Source organism: Carettochelys insculpta, chromosome 4 (genome assembly GCF_033958435.1).
Source record: "Carettochelys insculpta isolate YL-2023 chromosome 4, ASM3395843v1, whole genome shotgun sequence".
NCBI lineage: Eukaryota > Metazoa > Chordata > Testudines > Carettochelyidae > Carettochelys > Carettochelys insculpta.
The window spans coordinates 46636833-46655905 of NC_134140.1; positions in this window are offsets into that span (position 1 = coordinate 46636833).

Genomic DNA, 19073 nt, shown 5'->3' on the forward strand with positions numbered 1-19073 from the left:
CAGTTTTTAAAAGATCTCTTTGAAACCTAAAAAAACAAGAGGTTTTTGAAGTTCCTAATTTTGTCTGTTTTTGAGGTATCTAGTATTGCTGATTAGAACATATGAGGAAAATGTGGAGGTGTTCATGCTGGAACACCCAAAGCAGCCAAAAAAGGCAGTTTAGCACAGCATTTATAACTCAGCTCAACTATTACCTGCTTATCCTCATTATAACATAGTTAAAATGTAAGAGAATGTCTTGGCAGAGAAGGATGTAGTTCACTCCGAAATGTGTTGTTTTTAGCTGTTTTAGAAGCTGTCGGAATGAACTTTCATCATGTGATTTGGATCCCAGCTGATTCAAGTGTGGAGCTGAAGCATCATCAATTCTTTAGCAGTAGACTGAGCAAACAATAGCATTGGAATTCAGTCTGCCAATCATTTATTTGATGTTTTTATCATAAAGCAATCCAAATCTGTGATTTTCCTTACAGATATTTTTGAAACTGTACATTAATGACATGAAATAAAGAAGCTGAAACATACTGATATCATTCTGAGAAGTGTTGATGCTGAAAATGTAGACAGACATGTCCAAATATTTTTTAGGATTTTTTTTAACTAGAAGTCCATTAGGAAGTAAGGGTTAATGATAGCTATCTTTTTCTGACCTGTTTGTTCATTCATTATTATGGTGCTATTACATCTTAATAATATCAAGGAGCTCGATGTTTGTTTTCCTCTTTAATATACCCAAATTAGGACGGTTCCTTTCATAGTAACTCACCCAAAGAAAAATCCAAGAAAAATATGAAACATAAAGCATTTTTTGGCCATAATCCTCCAGTAACTCACACCTGCAGAGCTGGGTGGCTCAGAGGTCATCAAGAGCGTAGAAGCATACAACCACTACTGGCTATCAGTTTATGCAGCACAGTGTGAAGTACTGTTGTACATGCTCTCTGTGTCAGTAAGAATCACCCTTAATGAACCATCATTCCCTGTGGTGGACCTCCTCATAATATTTTCAGGGGATCTGTCATTTATGCTTTCTCTTTAAAATGCAATGGTACGAAGTATTCTGTAACTTTAATGGTGCTGTAGTGGTCCATACAATCTCTCTCAAATGATCTTCCGCTTTTCACTTGAGAAACAATGCTGGGTTCGAAAGGTAGCAAATATCTTGGATAATGAATGTCTTGTTATTTTGTACTTATGTAAACTTCAGCAAATAAATGCTTGCAGTAAGTCAGCTGCTTCCACTGTAGATGTGAACAGGGCTTGTATCCCAGCCCACTTCTGGTTTGAAATCAGGCTGTGCCCAAAAGCTACTGAAGTTTCAGAGTACTCCAGTACAAACAGAAGACGTAATACGTCTGGAATTTCACTCGAGCTAATGCAACACCTGATCCCATTCAGATCTTTGTTACAAAATCTAATTAAAAAAATAAATAGACAAAGGATAGTTCCAGCCCTGCTGTGATTGTGATGAACATACTGATATGATTCCCGTTGGGAAGGGAGTGACATCCACACTTCACAGGGATTGGATGGGAGCCATGAGATTTTACCACAGTTATTACTAATAGATAGACACAAACACATCTTATTAAATGTGTGGTTAATCCCATTTTCCTCCACTGAAGCATTTATTCACATTTCCCTGGGAGCAGGGAGAGCAGACTGAATTTCTAGCAATGGCTTTATAGGAGATAGGCCAGCATTTAGTCATCACATCTCATGGTCACCATAATTATATCCCACACAAACCCCATCCTTGGCCATCAGTTACCACCGCCTCCAGTAGAGAGGAGTTTGCAGGTACCTTGTAACTCAGCCACTCCCTGGGAGGTTGGCTGTCCATCACCAGAGACTCACCACTGGGAGCTTTGCGTTCAGAAAGCAAGCACAGGTGCCAAGTGAATTTGTCCCTGTGAGTTATGTACATTAGAGTGTGGTCAAAAACAGTGACTGTTAAAGCTTCATTGACTGAATGAGCCTTTCTTATATTGCCACAGCTGGATCCTAGTCACTGAAAAAAAAAAAAAAGAGAGTGGGCAGGGAAATATCAGTAGGGACTGAAGAAAGGCATCGAGTGCAGTGGGAGGGATGGAGGGGCCTCCTCAAAGCCAAACTGCCTTTTCAGCACTGATTTGTGGCAGTTTCACCTGCTTCTAATGCAGGAACACAGAAATTACCACAGTGGATAAGACCGGCGCTTCATCTAGTCTAGCGGCCCGTCTCCAGCTGAGGCCACAACCAAGTGCTTTAGAGGATGATGTAAGGACTTTGCAATACGCAGATGTGGAATTACTGGCCCCCTACAATGCATCTCATCCTGTTCCATAGCAGTTAGAGATTGGCTGAAAAGAAAATGAAGTTTCATATTTCTTGCAAAAGTTTATTCAGCATCAACTCTTCTCTCTCTGACCATTATAATCTTCACTTCCTTGTGCAAAATAAATCAGTGAACATATTCTAAGAGCAACAATGAATATAACAGTAGGCTATTGGGTCATTTTTAGAGTGGTTGAAGAAATAGGACTCAGCTATATCTGAGACATTTATCAAGGTCCTAATCCTGTTTCTGCTGAAACCTAATACATATTTCACACTTGCCTTCAAGATAAATTTGATCAGCCTCCAATTACCTGTATGTGCACATTCTGCCATGGTTTACTGCTATATTAACTTTTTTCTGTTAATTTTAGCATTCTCTTTCTGCTCTAGGCTATTCATGCATATTTTTTAATCATCATGCAATTTATTACTGTTTTCTCCTATATCCATTTTTATTTGAGTCTTTATGTTTGCCGCACTTTCACCAACACATTCCTCACTTTCACACTGGGAAATTTTCAATATGCATAAGCACAGTAAGCCATAAGCTACTCTTTAAATGTCCAAATCTTTCTTATTACTGGCAAATTTACTGTGGTTAAGAATCTGACTCTTTATGGGCTTGTCTACACTTGCCCCCAACTTTGAAGGGGGCATGGTAATCAGGATGATGGGAAATCACTAATGAAGTGTTGCGATGCATATGCAGTACTTCATTAGGCTAATTCTCCTTCACAGCAACCTCAAAGTGTCAAACATCGAAGTTCTGGCATGTGTGTAGCCGTGGGCACTTCAAAGTGCCCATGCTATTTTGAAGTGCCTTTACTCCCCAAAATTTTGAGGAGTAAAGGCACTTCAAAGTAGCACAGGCACTTGGAAGAGCCCGGGGCTAAACTGAGTGCCGGTTCTTCGAAGTTTGACACTTGGAAGTAGCCACAGGGGAGAATTAACTTAATGAAGTGCAGCATATGTATCGCAGCACTTTATTAGTAATCTCCCATCACCCTGATTACCATGCCCCCTTCGAAGAACCCTAAATTTGTAATGCATTTCTAGCCTAGCATATATGATCATGTAGGGGTGCCTGATATCTTAATCACATAAGTATCTCACCAAAATTCTGTCCCTTTTTTACAACTGAATTCAAGTTGAGCCCCTTTCCGGTTCTGAAATGCTTCTCTCCACATTCTTCATATGGTTCTTTTTTTTCTGTTTCTGTCTACAACTGAACTACAGTGAAGTAAAGTGATATAACATAGGGGTTTAATTCTCTGGTATTTGTAAAACACCTTGTGGTGTTCAGATACAAGGTGCTCAATTAATGTTCTTATGATTAGCTGTTGCAATTCTGGCCATTTTGGATCATAGTATAGTGTTGGGAGATCAACAGCTCATTTCATGGGGTGCTGTACTTCTGCACCCCTGAGAGACAATTCCATTTTTATAGGTAGGCTGGTACGCATCTGTGGGCCAAATCAAACCCAAATAATTCCAGTTCTTTATATTTCACTGGCCAGGCCAACAAAATTAGATGATTCTTCTGTAAAAAGTGATAGTTTGCAGCACATAGTGTTGAATGAGAACAAATTAGAGTCTTTCTAGAACTACAGTTTTTCCCTTTATAAAACTTGCCACAAAACCATAGGGCCATTTTTTTTTATTATTATTATGTTTGTTGCATTTGGCAGTTAACTTATTGTGTGGCAAGAGTAATCCTTTTTGGTGACCTCCATTGAATATATCACTCCTCAATAAATAAATAATAAGTAACATTACATAATACTTGATATTTAAGAATTTTTAAAAAGGCATCTTGAACACTCTATATTTAGATAATCTCAAAGTATTTTTTCAGAAGTTTTTCCAGATAACACTAAGTCCATTGACTATTGTTGGATATACAGATAAAGTGTGGTGAATCTGTGAAATTCATTACGTGTGATTATTATACAGTTTTTTGTATGTTAAAATCTATGAAAAGTTTTTTGAAAGCACCATCTGGAAACACATTGTTATGAAATGGTGATAATTTTTGAAAGCTGTTATTCTGACTCATATATTTACTGGAAGCTATTTATGCGGTATGTTGTTGAGAGCCAATCTGGAAGTTCTATTTGTATCACCATTCTAAATATTATATTATGATCTACTTAATCTTTGAAACTGACAATATTCATATATGTCTTAATTATCTAATATTCTTAATATACTCCAACTGAGATGACCCCATATTGTAGATTTCTTTGATAAAGTAGGCTTGCCCATTAAAAATTCATTTGCACTATCATAGTAAAAGATATAGTTTATGAAATAATCCCTATTATTAATAATCTTTGGTTGTGTCTACACTACAGTGACCTTTCGAAAGATAATCTTCCGGAAGATCTCTTCTGGAAGATCTCTTTTTGAAATAGTACGTCCACACACAAAAAAGTAGATTGAAATATTGATCAGCTCTTTCGATAGAGAGCATCCATGCAGCCCCCACTCTTCTGAAAAAACGGGCCAGGGATTGAAAATTCTGCCATCATGAATACTATTCTTCCAAAAAGAGAGCCTGTGGAGCATTTGCACTTGCTTTTTTCAAAAGAAGCTTTCAAAAGAGCATGCACTTCTTTGTCTGAGAGTGGCAGTGGATAGCTCAGTTGTTTGAGTATTGGCCTGCTAAACCCTGTGTTGTGAGTTTGGTCCTTGAGGAGGCTGTTTAGGGATCTGGGGCAAATAGATTTAAAACAATTAATCTGGCAGGGATGGTGTTTGCTCCTACCAAGAAAGCAGGTGACTGGATTCAATGGCCTCCTGACATCCCTTCCAGCTTTATGAGATGTGTAAAACAAGAGGATTTCAGAGGAAGAGCTGCATTCTTTTGATTTTGGACTCAAAGAGTTTATTGTGTGCATGGACGCTCCATGTGTTCTTTTGAAGAAGGGATGATTTTCTGAACGAACTTGCTAGTGCAGACACAACCTTTATGTATATAATCAAGTGTTCCATATGGAAAGAATGAGAAAGTGACAGTGTAAATAAACAGCCCCTGAGTTCACCTCCATTAATATATTTAGGGTTATAATCACTCGACCTTGATCTCAGGCTTTAGGATAAGATCAAAGTATTCTGAGCCATACTACATTATTTTAAAGACTAATGAAACATTGAAAAGAGTGCTGTAAATTATAATAAAATTTAATCATATGAGTTCACAGTATTTCCATAATTCTTTTTCACTTTCTTTACAAGGTGCTTCTATTCAGTGTCTATCTTCATTTTGAGTTCAGATGAAAATTGTAGTCCCTTCAGCTTTACATTCTTTGGCAAAATTTGTACCAGGCATCATTGAATTGTGTTGAGGGATAGATCTGTCACAGTTCAGGGCAACTGAATCACTAGTCTTCTTCCATGGGCATTTGAGCGTATGCATACTAAACTCCTGGCTCTTCGTGCACCAGCTCTCAGGCAGAGACCCACACCTCTCATCTTCCTGACCTGGGTATTTCTAGGCTGTACAGTTCCCTGCCTGCACTCTGATCTGCCCAGCAACACAGACTGCCTAGCCCTAGACAAGAAGGCAAGGATCTGCACTTTGTTCTCCCTTTGCAGACTGTGAGCAGAAGCTACGTTATCACACTGTCTTTTATATGTAAGTGCATTTATTTTTAAGCTGAAAGGTTTGCAGAAGAAGCATTAAAACAGTAACAGATCATATGTGAATGCTAAAAAGTGTACCCCAGCTCACTCATGCCAGTCCAACTTCAGGCTCTGGTCGAAGTCAGTCCTCCAAATGCCACAAAGGGTTTCTGTTTTTCCTATGGTTATGTTTCTAACAGCTTTAGTTAAGAATTTTCTTTGTACAGATTGGGCCTTTGATCTTCAGTTTCTGGGAGAAGATCATCACCAGACTATGGGCCTCTCCTCAAGACATAGCTTCAAAAGACTGGGTTTTTGCATAATTGGAGGTGGGAAATCTGCATTTACCTTCCAGATCCAGAGAAATCTACTTTGTGTGTATTATCGCTGAACACTATTCTTGTCTGCAACATTGTTCTAACCAGTCCTTTTGATCACTCAGACCCACAACAATACATAAACCATACATTTCATTCAATGAACCCCAAATATATGTAAACTTAGGGTATATCTTTACTCACAGGTGTGGGGGTAGGTTGATGCATCCCAATCAATCTTCCCGGAATTGATTTAGCTCTGTGTGTGTGAAAGTGCAGCAAAATTGATCTCTCTGGGCTTGGCCATCAACCCTGGTACTCCTTGCTGATGCATGAAGTAAGGGATGTTGGCTCAAGCCCGAATATCCCTGATCTACACCAGGGAACAAAGTTGTTCCTGATAAGTTTATTCTAGCTGTGCTAATTGCAAGGCTAGAATTGCACATCTGGGATTGACTTTGACCCCAGTATAGACCAGGCCTTAATACAGTCTCCCAAGGATATTACAGAAAATTGCCACATTTGCCAGAAGAATATTTGCAGGTGTCCCTTTCACTTGCACTGAAATGCTGCAAGGAGACAAAAGCATGGCTATTAGTGCATCACCTGGTTAAAATCATTTCCACTTACTCATTTTAGATGAAAAATGGAGAGGAAAAACAGAATCCAGGCTTTATATAGCAGGAGAGAGATGGAATGGGGGAGAAGAAAAAAAGAGTGCCCCCATCACTGGACCAATCAATGAAGCAAATTAAGTAGAATGTGTAATGGCATTACAATGGCAATCTCCCCACCTTTGATATTTGCTGGAATGAAACATATCTTACTTAATAACAGAGAGGAAGCCGTGCTAGTCTATACACTATCAAAACAAAAAGCAGACAAGTAGCACTTTAAAGACTAGCAAAATGGTTTATTAGGTGAGCTTTCGTGGGACAGACCCACTTCTTCAGATCATAGCCAGACCAGAACTGACTCAATATTTAAGGCACAGAGAACCAAAAACAGTAAACAAGGAGGACAAATCAGAAAAAGATAATCAAGGTGAGCAAATCAGAGAGTGGAGGGGTGGGGGGGAAGGTCAAGAATTAGATTGAGCCAAGTATGCAGACGAGCCCCTATAGTGACTCAGAAAGTTCCCATCACGATTTAAACCATGTGTTAATGTGCTGAATTTGAATATAAAAGCCAGCTCGGCTGCTTCCCTCTCCAGAACGGTGCGATAATTCTTCTTCAGTAACACACATACCTTTAGGTCATTGACAGAATGCACAAAACAGACATCAAAACACTCCAGATCCACAAACCAGTTAGTCAACATTTTAATGGAATGGGGCATTCTGTCAATGACCTAAAGGTATGTGTGTTACTAAAGAAGAATTATCGCACCGTTCTGGAAAGGGAAGCAGCCGAGCTGGCTTTTATATTCAAATTCGGCACATTAACACATGGTTTAAATCGTGATGGGAACTTTCTGAGTCACTATAGGGGCTCGTCTGCATACTTGGCTCAATCTAATTCTTGACCTTCCCCCCCACCCCTCCACTCTCTGATTTGCTCACCTTGATTATCTTTTTCTGATTTGTCCTCCTTGTTTACTGTTTTTGGTTCTCTGTGCCTTAAATATTGAGTCTGTTCTGGTCTGGCTATGATCTGAAGAAGTGGGTCTGTCCCACGAAAGCTCACCTAATAAACCATTTTGCTAGTCTTTAAAGTGCTACTTGACTATCTTACTTAATGTGCTTCATCAACTGGTCCTACCAGTGACAAATAACCCTTTTTTTTCTCTTTCACCCATCTGCCCCTTGTATAAACTGTGGATTCTTGTTTGCCTCTCCATTTTTATCTGAAGACATTGGTTTTGCCCATCAAAACTCATTACCTAATACATTTGTTAGTCTTTAAGATGCCACGGATGTCTTTTTATCTGTGAAGCTATAGACTAGCACAGCTACCCCCTGAGACTATTGATTCACATTAGAAGTGAGATATTTAACTGAGAAGGAAACTTTAAAAAAAGAAGCAACTCTCACTACATTTTATATGTGAAAATGGCTATTGTCATACTCAAGTGGGTTCTCACTTTCTTCTGTGAAGATTTCTCTCCTGTTTAGATTTTGAAAACACTCTCTCTCTCTCTCTCTGAAACACTTCTTTGTTTATTTTATTGAGTCACATTTATAAAGATACCTAGACAATATACTGTAAAAAAATCAGTGTGCTGCTGTGAACTGATTGGAAGAGTTCAATCCAAACCATGTGAATGGCAAGAGAATGTTCTCAACTCACATAATGTAAGAGAAGGCACCTGCAAGGATTTTGATTTTTAATAGTTATTCCATTACATATTCTCAGACAGGTAGTCATGTTAGTCTGTAACTTCACATAAAACAAGCAATCTTTAATTAAACAAATTTGTTAGTCCTTAAGGTGCTACAGGACTGTTTGTTTTTCATTACAGATATTTACATATAAACAAGTGGTAGTAGCAACAGTAAAAGTATGTTTCATGGGAAATTTCTATCTGCGAGAACTTTTGTTAATATCAGCACCACACTGAGCAAATGAACTGAGCATGCATCCGCCAGGATAAACACACTTCTATGGTGCTGTAAAATGAAAGTCACTAAAAAAGAGTAATTTCCTTACAGTAAATGCAACGTGGGATCAGTTTTTAGTTGATGAGGATAGTCCGCTTCTCAGACCTGTAGTGAACATATAGAATTGCACATTCTCTAAAACTTCATTATAATTCCACTTCACAAAGCTGGATATACTGCCTCTCAACTTGGCATATGAATGATAATACCATGAATACTCTATCCCCTCGGCACCCTCCCCTGCTGAGCCACCTCTCTGGCTGCTTTGGCTGTAGATCCTGGGCCACGGTGCATCCAAAGAGCTTAACTTCTTCCTACCTGCACTGTAGTTGGGGGAAAAGAGGTGACTGGATTATCTCAGGGACCAGCTGAAGCCAGGAAGTGTTAGTTGCCTTTTGACACTGTGGTGATGGGGATGGAATGGAGAGAAGAACTTTAAAAATACATGGGCCAGGTCATCTGTTCCTTCAAGCCTCCTCTCCTGCATCTGAAAGCAGCTCCCATCCCTTCCCTCCCACAGTGCTAAAAGGCTGCGGCTAGCTACACTCCAGTGTGAAGCGTGGCAGAAATCTGGGGGTAGGGGCTGTGACCCTTCATTCCTCACACCCATATCTTGCCTCGCAAAGATGTGTCACCAACTACCAGAAAAGGTGGGTTTGTCCCAGAGGTCCACCCAGGTTTGGAGGCTGGAGACTACTGGTCAAGGAGGGTTGGGTCAATCAATCACCCACTCCCCCTGAGTGAGAGAGGAGTATGGGAGTGTGTGTGTATGTGTCTCCCCTTTCTATGTGATCCACAAAGTCTTCAAGATAAGAAGGTAAATGGAAAAAATCTACCTACACAGTATTCTTTCTTAACAGAGGCTCAGTCAACTTCATATAAATTTGAACATTTGTACAATTGATTGTGGTTCAACTCGAACACAAGTCATTTTACCAGCTGTCCCATATTCAGTACGGGGAAATACAGACTCTCTAGATCAGAACTTGTGAAATTTACATAGGTAGAACAGATGTGAGCAGCTCTGAGAAGGCCTTGCTGAAAGCCAACGAATCTGAGTAAGAGGATATCTATAACCCTGTAAAAATGTCTGACGTGCAGCAGTATAGTCCACAGTGTTAACTCTGATGTGCTGGTAAGTACCTCTTAACAGCTCCAAAGGCTAGCACTACCTGTCTGTAATACAGACTTCTACTGTGAAATGCAAATTATTTGGCTCTAAGAATGAGTCTTATGGAGAATTTATCCTGCATCCTATGCTCATTTAACCTTTACTTTCTTTCAACAACTTAGTAAAGTTAGTTTACCAACCCAAGCTCTCTAGGAATCAGTTCAACTAGTGATCAGCACTCTGTCACATTCTATTGCTTCATCACCAGCACATATGCATTTCAGTCTTGTTTTCAAAAACACCTCTTTCTTTTTGTGGTTTTTGATCAGCCCGTCCATTTCAAATTTCTTTCTTTCTTTCTAATGGGGTCACTTCTGGGTTTTAAGCAGAATGTGAAGAGACTGGTTGATGGCTTACTCACTCAGAAGTTTGGTGCAAGTGCATTACAAATGCTCAACGACACCCAGAAGCATGTCTAGGATTTTTCTCTCCTCCTAGAGCAGCTGTATAGTAATTGTGTAATGAGAACAGTCTTCAGTGACAGATAAAGCTCAAATACTTGTGTACATAATAGGCTGTGCCAAAGAATTTGATTTGCTCAATATAAACACCAGTAAAGAAAATCAGCATTTCTGACTTCACTGTTCATTGATAGTGAATAAAATAACTCTTGGAAAGCATTAGCATTAGCTGACCTCATTTGAAAAGATCACTATACATAATGAATTTTTCATCAGATTAAAGATGATTTATCTATTTTGGAATTTTGCTTTACAAATAAGAAGCAATATTACCTGCATTTAAATAGAGGAGCAATTTTGTTTTATATTATCCCAATGTTTGTTTTAGACAGCCAGCTGCAACACTTCAACAAAGAACGACAGTAGTTTAAGAAATTTACCAGATTATTCAAATTCAGAATGATTAATTTTACGGGAATTAATTGAAGTCTTTGCTTTTTGTGTTCTAGAACTTGAATGTATTTTTCTTCAGTTTACCGTAGGTATTCATGTTTGTTTAGTCTCTGATCCTGTGACTCAGAGCAACTTGCAGCTATCCAGGCAAATATTATAAGTGCTCCTGTCCAGTTTAATTTTCCTTTGTTTCCCTGAAAGGCTGTGAATTTGTAAAACACATTTCTTCCATGGAAAACATCTCCAGTAAAAATGGTTTCTGAATAGGAACACAGCTAGCTGATCTTCTAAAGTGCTCTTCTGATATCAAAGTAAAATGTGATTTGAAGCTACCTAGATGACAATTTGTCTTACAGTTAGCTCAATACCCACAGAAAGTGCACAGTAGTGGCTCAATGCAACATCTCCCATGTTAACAGGGCTGCACAGAGCTTTTGGGGGCTGGAGGAAGGCAAAATCTGAAGCTGAAGGCCATCACCCTTCCAAAAAATTACTAATTAGGAAGATACCCAGTGCGGGCAAAGTGTGAGGGAAATCAAAGCCACCCTGCTGTCACCAGGTAGTGGCAGGTTCTGGCACAGCTCACCACTCCAGGCATGACTTGGTGTATATGATTGCATTTCATCCTGAACCCTTCCATCATAACAGAAGGGCTGTCTGGTGTATGGGGTCTCAGCCCACTAAGGTATACACCGGTTCACAATACTACTCCTAAAAATTTTGCCCAGCCACCATTCCATCATGATGGAGCGGGAGACAGGCCAAACCTGCATAAATCTACAACCCCATGCACCAAGTTGTGCTTCTACTCTGGGGATCCTCTCAAACAGGACATCAGGAAAACTTCCTCTATTGTTCCTTATCTAGGGGACATTGAATGCTTGATTAACGTTGTGGCCATGAGTTCAACAATGCTGGAACTATGCTCCTTACTCTGTAAGAAATATTTGTCTTTTAAATATGGAAAAAGTGCTAGTAGCATATTTGTATTAAGGTAGGACCCTGAAGCTCTGACTGGGATAAAAGTGGGATACACTTCATTAATGGGGGATACGCTTCATCAGTTGAAATATACTTCATCAATGATGTAGATAATAGTATAGAGAGTATACTTATTAAGTCTGCAGATGATAACAAGCTGAGAGAGGTTGTAAGTGCTTTGGAGCCTAGGATGAGAATTCAAAATTATATGAACAAACTGGTGAAATGGTCTGAGGAAAGCAGGGTGAAATTCAATAAGGACAACTGCAAAGTACTCCACTTACAGAGGAACGATCAGTTCCACACATACAAAACTCCCTAGGATGGAGTACTGCAGAAAAGGCTCTAGGGTGATAGTGGAGCACTAGCTGAGTATGAGTCAACAGTGTGATACTGTTGCAAAAAAAAAAAAAATAAAATAAAAAAAAGAAACAGGATTCTGAGATTCACTAACAGCAATATTGTGAGCAAGGTGTGAGAAGTCATTCTTCTGTTCTAGTCTATGCTGATTAGGCATCAATTAGAGTATTATCTCCAGTTCTGGGTACCACATTTTAGGAAAGATGTGGAGAAATTGGAGCGGGCCCAGAGAAGAGCAATTAAAATTATTAAAGGGCTAGAAAATATGACCTATGAGAGAAGATTAAAAGAACTGGGTTTGTTTAGTTTGGAAAAGAGAAAGATGAGAGAGGCCATGATCATAAATTTCAAGTACTTAATAGGACGTTACAAGAAAGAGGGAGAAAAATTATTCTCCTTAGGCTCTGATGGTAGGACAGGAAGCAATGAGCAGCAAGGGAAATTGAGGTTGGACATTAAGAAAAAATTCCTAACTGTCGGGGTGGTTAAGGACTGGAAAAAATTTCTAGGGTAGTAGTAGAATCTCCATCACTGGAGACATTGAAGAACAGGTTTGATAAACATTTAGCAAGGATGATATGGATTAAGTTTCAGTTTCAGCTCTGTCTTTAGGTAAAGATTAGACTATTATTATTTGTATTACAGTAGTGTTTAGTGGGCCCAGTTGTGCTTGGTCCTGCCATGAGGACAGGGGATTGGCCTCGATGATCACTTGAGGTCCCTTCCAGTTCAAATATTCTATAATTCTAAGTGCTAGGGCCTGTGGAGGAAATACTATCACCATCTGTAAAAGCTTACAGTTTGATGGAGGAGTGTAATACTCCTATCACTGAAATGGGGTTTGCAGGAGAAATATGGAGGTGAGGAAACTATACATGCATCTGACTCCCCCATTCATGCATCTGATGAAGTGGGTCTTTGCCCATGGAAGCTTATGCTCCAAAATATCTGTCTATAAGGTGCCACAGGAGTTCTTGTTTTTTTTGAAGATACAAACACAACTACCTTTCTGATACTATACAAGGTACTATACTAACAAGCAACTTGACTGAGAGGCAACATAATCTAGTATATAAGATTTGAGCCACGGAGTCAGGAGAGCTTCATCCTCAGCTTTGGCCCTGGCCTGTGCTATGTCCTCGGGCAAGTCACTTCATGGTGACTCTTTTTCTCCTTCCATCCTGTCTTAGATTATAAACTCCTGAAGGGAGGGACTATCTTCCACTAGCACAACTGGGCCCACTAAACACTACTGTAATACAAATAATAATAGTCTAATCTTTGCCTAAAGCCAGAGCCGAAACTGAAACTGAATCAAATACTCTGATGATCAAAAATAATTGGATGACTTCCCCTGGCTCTTTTTTATTTCTTTTCCCACATACCCTTAGGTTTGCTGGCTCAGTGGGCAACCACAAGCATAACTGCCAAAATATTACAGGAAAGGCTCTCTCACTGATTTCCAGAAAAAGTTTTGCACACCAAAGTAATTCAGATAATTATCTGAAATTTTGGGTGTCTTAATTTTTTATCTGAACTTCAGGGAACTTCTGAACCTTTGGAGTTTTGCCTATAATTAGCTGAGAGAGAGAGATAAATCTAAAATAACTTTCATGTGCACTGTCCATAGGCTGGAGTTGGTAGTGTCTTCAGGAATGGTTTTCAGGTCCTAAATGCCAGCTTCAAAAAGCTGTTTCTTCAAAGGCTTGTACTACTTCACAAAAGACAGCAAACACTTCTCATTTGAGAAGTGTTCTCTTTCCAAATGCAAAATGTTTTTACCCGTACAAAGCTAAGGTTAACTGGTGTTAGGATTCAGCTATCTTAAATGAACAAAGGGCATAAAGTTGAGAGATAAAATGAAGATAGAAGAGAAATGGACATCTCGTGGTAAAATGGCCACTGCTCTGGGAACTTTAGTTAAGGTTAATGTCCAGAGGAAAACATGCCATCCCAAAACCTTTAGTTAAGGTGAAATTAAAGTCATTCTCTTCAGGATGAAAGTTAATACAAAACCAATACAGATAAAACACAACAAGAAAATTAAAGGTTAAGAAACTCAAACCTTTGAAGAGTGCAAATTCATAAGTTAGCCACCACTGCCTTTATTTTACTGCTGATATGCATCTGAGAACAAATGGGCTTGTGATGTTCCTGAGGTCTAATTCGGATCTTAAGATGAACACAGGTTCAGAAATCTGCCTGGATAGGTTCCTTGACTCTCAGACAAGCCTCATCAGATTTACTGGGGAAGGACACCCTTTCAATCTTCACTCTCTGAAAACCACAAGGGGCTTAGAGGTCTCGTTCCCTAAAAAGAAGGCTAAAAGGCTCCTCAGGGGTTTCTTAACCATCAACTACCATGGTTAATTGAAGCATATAGTCTATCTTGTCAGCCCCAGACTCTACCTTTGGAATCTTGTGAGCTGTAAAAGACTAGCAAGGTCCCCTCACCATTCAGCTGCTGCAGGGGTTAAATAATCTTCAGAAAACCTTAGAATATTTTTGGAGGCCAGTCAAAAGTCCCTCTTCTCATGTCTCAGGAGGCTTTTTGTCTTTGCCAAGCCAAAATAGTTTTTTTCATCCCCAAACCACCTTTCTAAGCTTACAGTGGAGAAGGGTGACCATATTTACATTTGTTAGTATCTGCCAGGAGGGCATGGGAGTGGGGGTGGAGCTGAAGCTGGTGTGGTGGTGGGGGGAAGGGTTGCCAACTTCTTTCCCAGACTAGATGCTATTTATTCCAGTGACATCCTGCCCCTCTTCACCCCCAGAAGAGTTGTCAACATGGAGGAGGGCCGGGCAGCAGGCACAGGAGAGAGGACTCTAGAGTAGCAGCAGGCTGCCACATAACTGGCTGGAGGGAAGAGGCACTTTTAAGGGGAAAAGGCTGCTTCTCTTCAGCTGCCTCCTGCTGTTTCTGAGTCCTCCAGCCTGCGAGGGCCACTTCTCGCCCCTTGGTGAGTGGGGCTGAGTGCTGAACTGGGGGATTGGGGGCTGGATTGGTGGGGATGGACCGAGGCAGAGCCAGGGGTGTGGGAGTGAGCAGAGAATGAGACTGAGGGCAGCCAGGTAGGACTAGGGGTGTCTGGATCAGTGCTGAGCTGGGTGTGGGCAGTCAAAGAATGGTTCTGTGGGCATCCTCACCATCTCTGCACCGGGGGCAGGTGATTAGGGGAAGGGGATGAGGCGGCCAGACTCCACACACATCATGCAGCTGCATAAGGCACCATAAAATTTGAAGCAAGTTGGTCCCAACATTTTGTGGTGCCCTGCATGGCTTTGTGTTTGGCTACCAATAAAAAAACAGCCCTAACTGCCAAGCCTAATTAACATCTGGGTGGTGCTGATATGAATTCCAGATTTCATTTTTAGCTTGAGTTCTGAAGACCTCTGTAGTCTCATAAAAGCAGCCCCAGTCTGGCGGCATGTACCTTGGTCTGTTTTTCTTGTGAATCCCCTTCTGCAATCTGCCACGACTACCTTTTTCCCTTTCTTCATTGTCCCTTGGCTCTTGGTCCCTCATCTTCACTAATCTCTATCACTCTATTCTGTACAATGGTCAGGATTGTTCTGGGCTGTTGATCCCTGCAAGATAATTGTGAATTCCTGGACTCAATGTGAAAAAAGCTTGGGGAGGTATGGGTGCATTATAATCCCCTCTTCAATAGATGTTCATGCAATTAGTAGGGCAGTGCTTAAAGTACACCCACGTGACATGGTTCTCCTTTTCATTGTCGCCAGTTGTGACTCTGCCCTCTTTAAGCCTTGTCTGACCTGGGCCCACGAAACACCTGCAGTATGAGCAGTGTGTTCTCTTCTAGGGTGCTGTGCTGGAGTGCCGGGGGCACCATGCAGGGTCTGTAGCACGCAGCAGCTCTGCACCATGGGCACCTCTCACCCAGAGCTCTTCTGCAGCAGAGCCAGAGCCCTGCTGGAGCTGCCCAGCTGCTGACTCTGTGAATGGATGAGCAGTCTCTGACCTCCAGCTGGCACTAGTGACTGTGAAGGGGGTACAGCTGGAATAGAAGGGGTTGCTTCAAGCCCAGCTCAATGCAGTGGGCACCAGCAGCCTCATATGGGGCTAAACCCTGGAGTTCTGTCTAAGCCACAGAGGATCACAGCTGCAGAGGGCATTAGAGCCATGTTGTGGAGATAGCACAGGAAGAGACCCAAGCTCCTTCCTAACCTGCCATGACTGCTCTGTTAGGCACAGGTCCCTCCAGGCCTGCTACAGATTGCCAAGGGAAGGGATGATCCCACCCTTCCAAGTCTTGGGTGACATAGGACAAACTTCCATCTCGTCCCAACTGTTGCTTATGAATAATGACTTATTTGGGAGTTCCTGCTGTGAACTCCAGGTCCGGACATGTCCAGCAAGTGACAGGCAGGTGAGTGCTGAGTGCTGCAGGTACCCCAAGGTGCGCTGCAGCCCAGTGTTTTCTCTTCCTCCTCTCAGGGTCAACATGCACCTGTGGCTAGTGGAGGGCACAAATGAAAGGTTATGGAGAGTCATGTGAATCCCCATTGCTTCAGACAGCTCTGGCATAGAAGTGCAGAAATGAGGAAGCAGCAGTCTGCCTGTCTGCGGCACTTGGTGTGTGTGTGCAGAGCAGGGAGAAAGCAACAGGCAGCAGTCTGACTGCAGGCTGAGCTCCTTCCATGCCACAGGGGCTGCTTCACCTTCCCAGCTAGCAAGGACAGCTCCAACAGGGCTGTGTGACACCGTCCCTCCCTCAGCCATCCCACAGCCCAGGACCAGGGAGTGAGGCAGTCAGTTTAGCAAACTTTGAATTTTTTTATCATGCATCTGGGCCATGAGTGGCTTGAGAGCCGCAGGCAGAGAACTGCTGCTTTAGGGAACAAGTACAAGAACTTAGGCTCTAAACTGAAGGCTCATGTTGGAAATCAGAAAGAAAGAGAAAGTATTTTCTCTATTAGTGCCTCATTGGATGACTGGGAGATGACTGTTAAAACTATAAATGTAGTCCTAGGATGTGTCAAGTTGAGGTATTGCCAGAAGAGAGATGCAAGTACTAATGCCATTGTATGAGGCACTGGTAAAATTCACATTCAGGAAAAATGAATTCAAACTGCTACAGGTGCAGAGAAGGGCTATTGGAATGATCGGGTGATTGGACCACCTATATTATTGAGGAGCTAATTAGGAGACAGTTACTAGCTATCCAAGGAGTGAGATTCTGGGCATATCCTTCCCATGAGAGTAGTGGCAACAACCAGCCCAACTAGCTGTAATATGGAGTTTGAGAAGTTTCTGAACAGGATTATATGAGGGGACTGCCTACAGTAAAGTGCAAGGGGCCAGACTTGGTGAGCCAGGTTGTCCCTTCCAGTCCTATGTGTCTAACAATAAAATAGAACAATACAGCAAATAATGAACATACTATCAAGCAATGAATGAATTTACATACTTTTGCAATGTCTCGTTACCTAAGACTAACTTCTCTTACTAAACTTTCTATGCCTGACCTCCAGCTATAGCTAAACTTCAGGTATATAAAACCTGCATATCTTTAGTGGACACTCATACAAAGTTATACACCAGTGATGGGCAATCTAGGTAGGCTAGGGCATGGGCTGTGTGACAGGCCCTTTTTCTTCTCCACGGGCTTCAAGATTGTTATAATCAAGACAGTTTCCTGGGATGTAATTTTGCTAACTGCATGTGGGTACCTAGAATTTCCAGGATGCGAAGATTGACACCCAGCAGACCTTTGACTGGATGCAGAGAGGAGCACATAACTCTCACAGTCAATGTAGTATGGAAATGGTATGTAGCTCACTTCACATGCCCTTGCTTTATGTGTGCGTCACTTTAGAAATACTGATAGAGAAAAGAACCATGGAGACTGAAACAGGAATGTGGCAACTCTGCACAAGTTGCCCACCACTGTTATATACCTAGATCTGACTCTTCAAAATTGCTGATTCAAATTCAGAAGCCATTTTTTCTAAATCTGACTTTGAGACCTGAAATGTGGCTTAGATCTAAAAATAACTATACTTCAGTTCCAGATGCTAATAAATATGTATTATATTAGTGCACCATTGCCCTTTCTTTGGCTTTTGTTGAATGATGTCTTATACAGTCTGTTGTGATGAATTGCATTTTACCTTTTGTTAGTATAATGAGATATTTTCCAGGACACTGAAGTCAGAGCTACTGAACTTCTGATTTTTTAAGGACCACATTCCCTCGGAGTTTTACTTTATGGCCAAATTCAATTGCACTGCCCAGTGCTCTCTGTAAGAAAGTGGAGTAATACTAATAGGAACAGTCTATTGGGTCTGTTAAGAAGATATATAGATGGATCAATAGATTGGTCAATAGATAGAACCAAAAAAAATCTGTTCAAGCTGAGTGGGTAGTTTTGCAAGTCAGAACTCTGCAAGTAGACAGCAAGTGTTGTACACCACCCATGCATTAAGGCCACCAAACACAGGAATAAGTAAGCCACAAAATGTAATTTAAGTTCTGTTAGCTTTGCATTTGGAAAATACTGTAAATGAATGGTTCAGGCTGAAACAGTATCTGGTGTCAGCTCGGTGGAGTGTTTCTGTCTTCCTATGGTGCAGATGTCAACACAGCAAAGCAATTCATTTCACCTTGTTCATAAATGGCAATTATCTACACTCAAGGCAATAATTTTGTGTACCTGATTCCAGGAAGGAGATTAGCAGCATGTCTGTACAGTTCAGTGCATGCTGTGCAGCTGCTATGAGCAATATATTTCCATAGTGGCAGTTTGTTTCTTGCTCCCTTTGTCTCCTCCTCCCACTCTTTTGTGGCTTTTCACACACCACACTACTCTTTACTGCTGCAGTT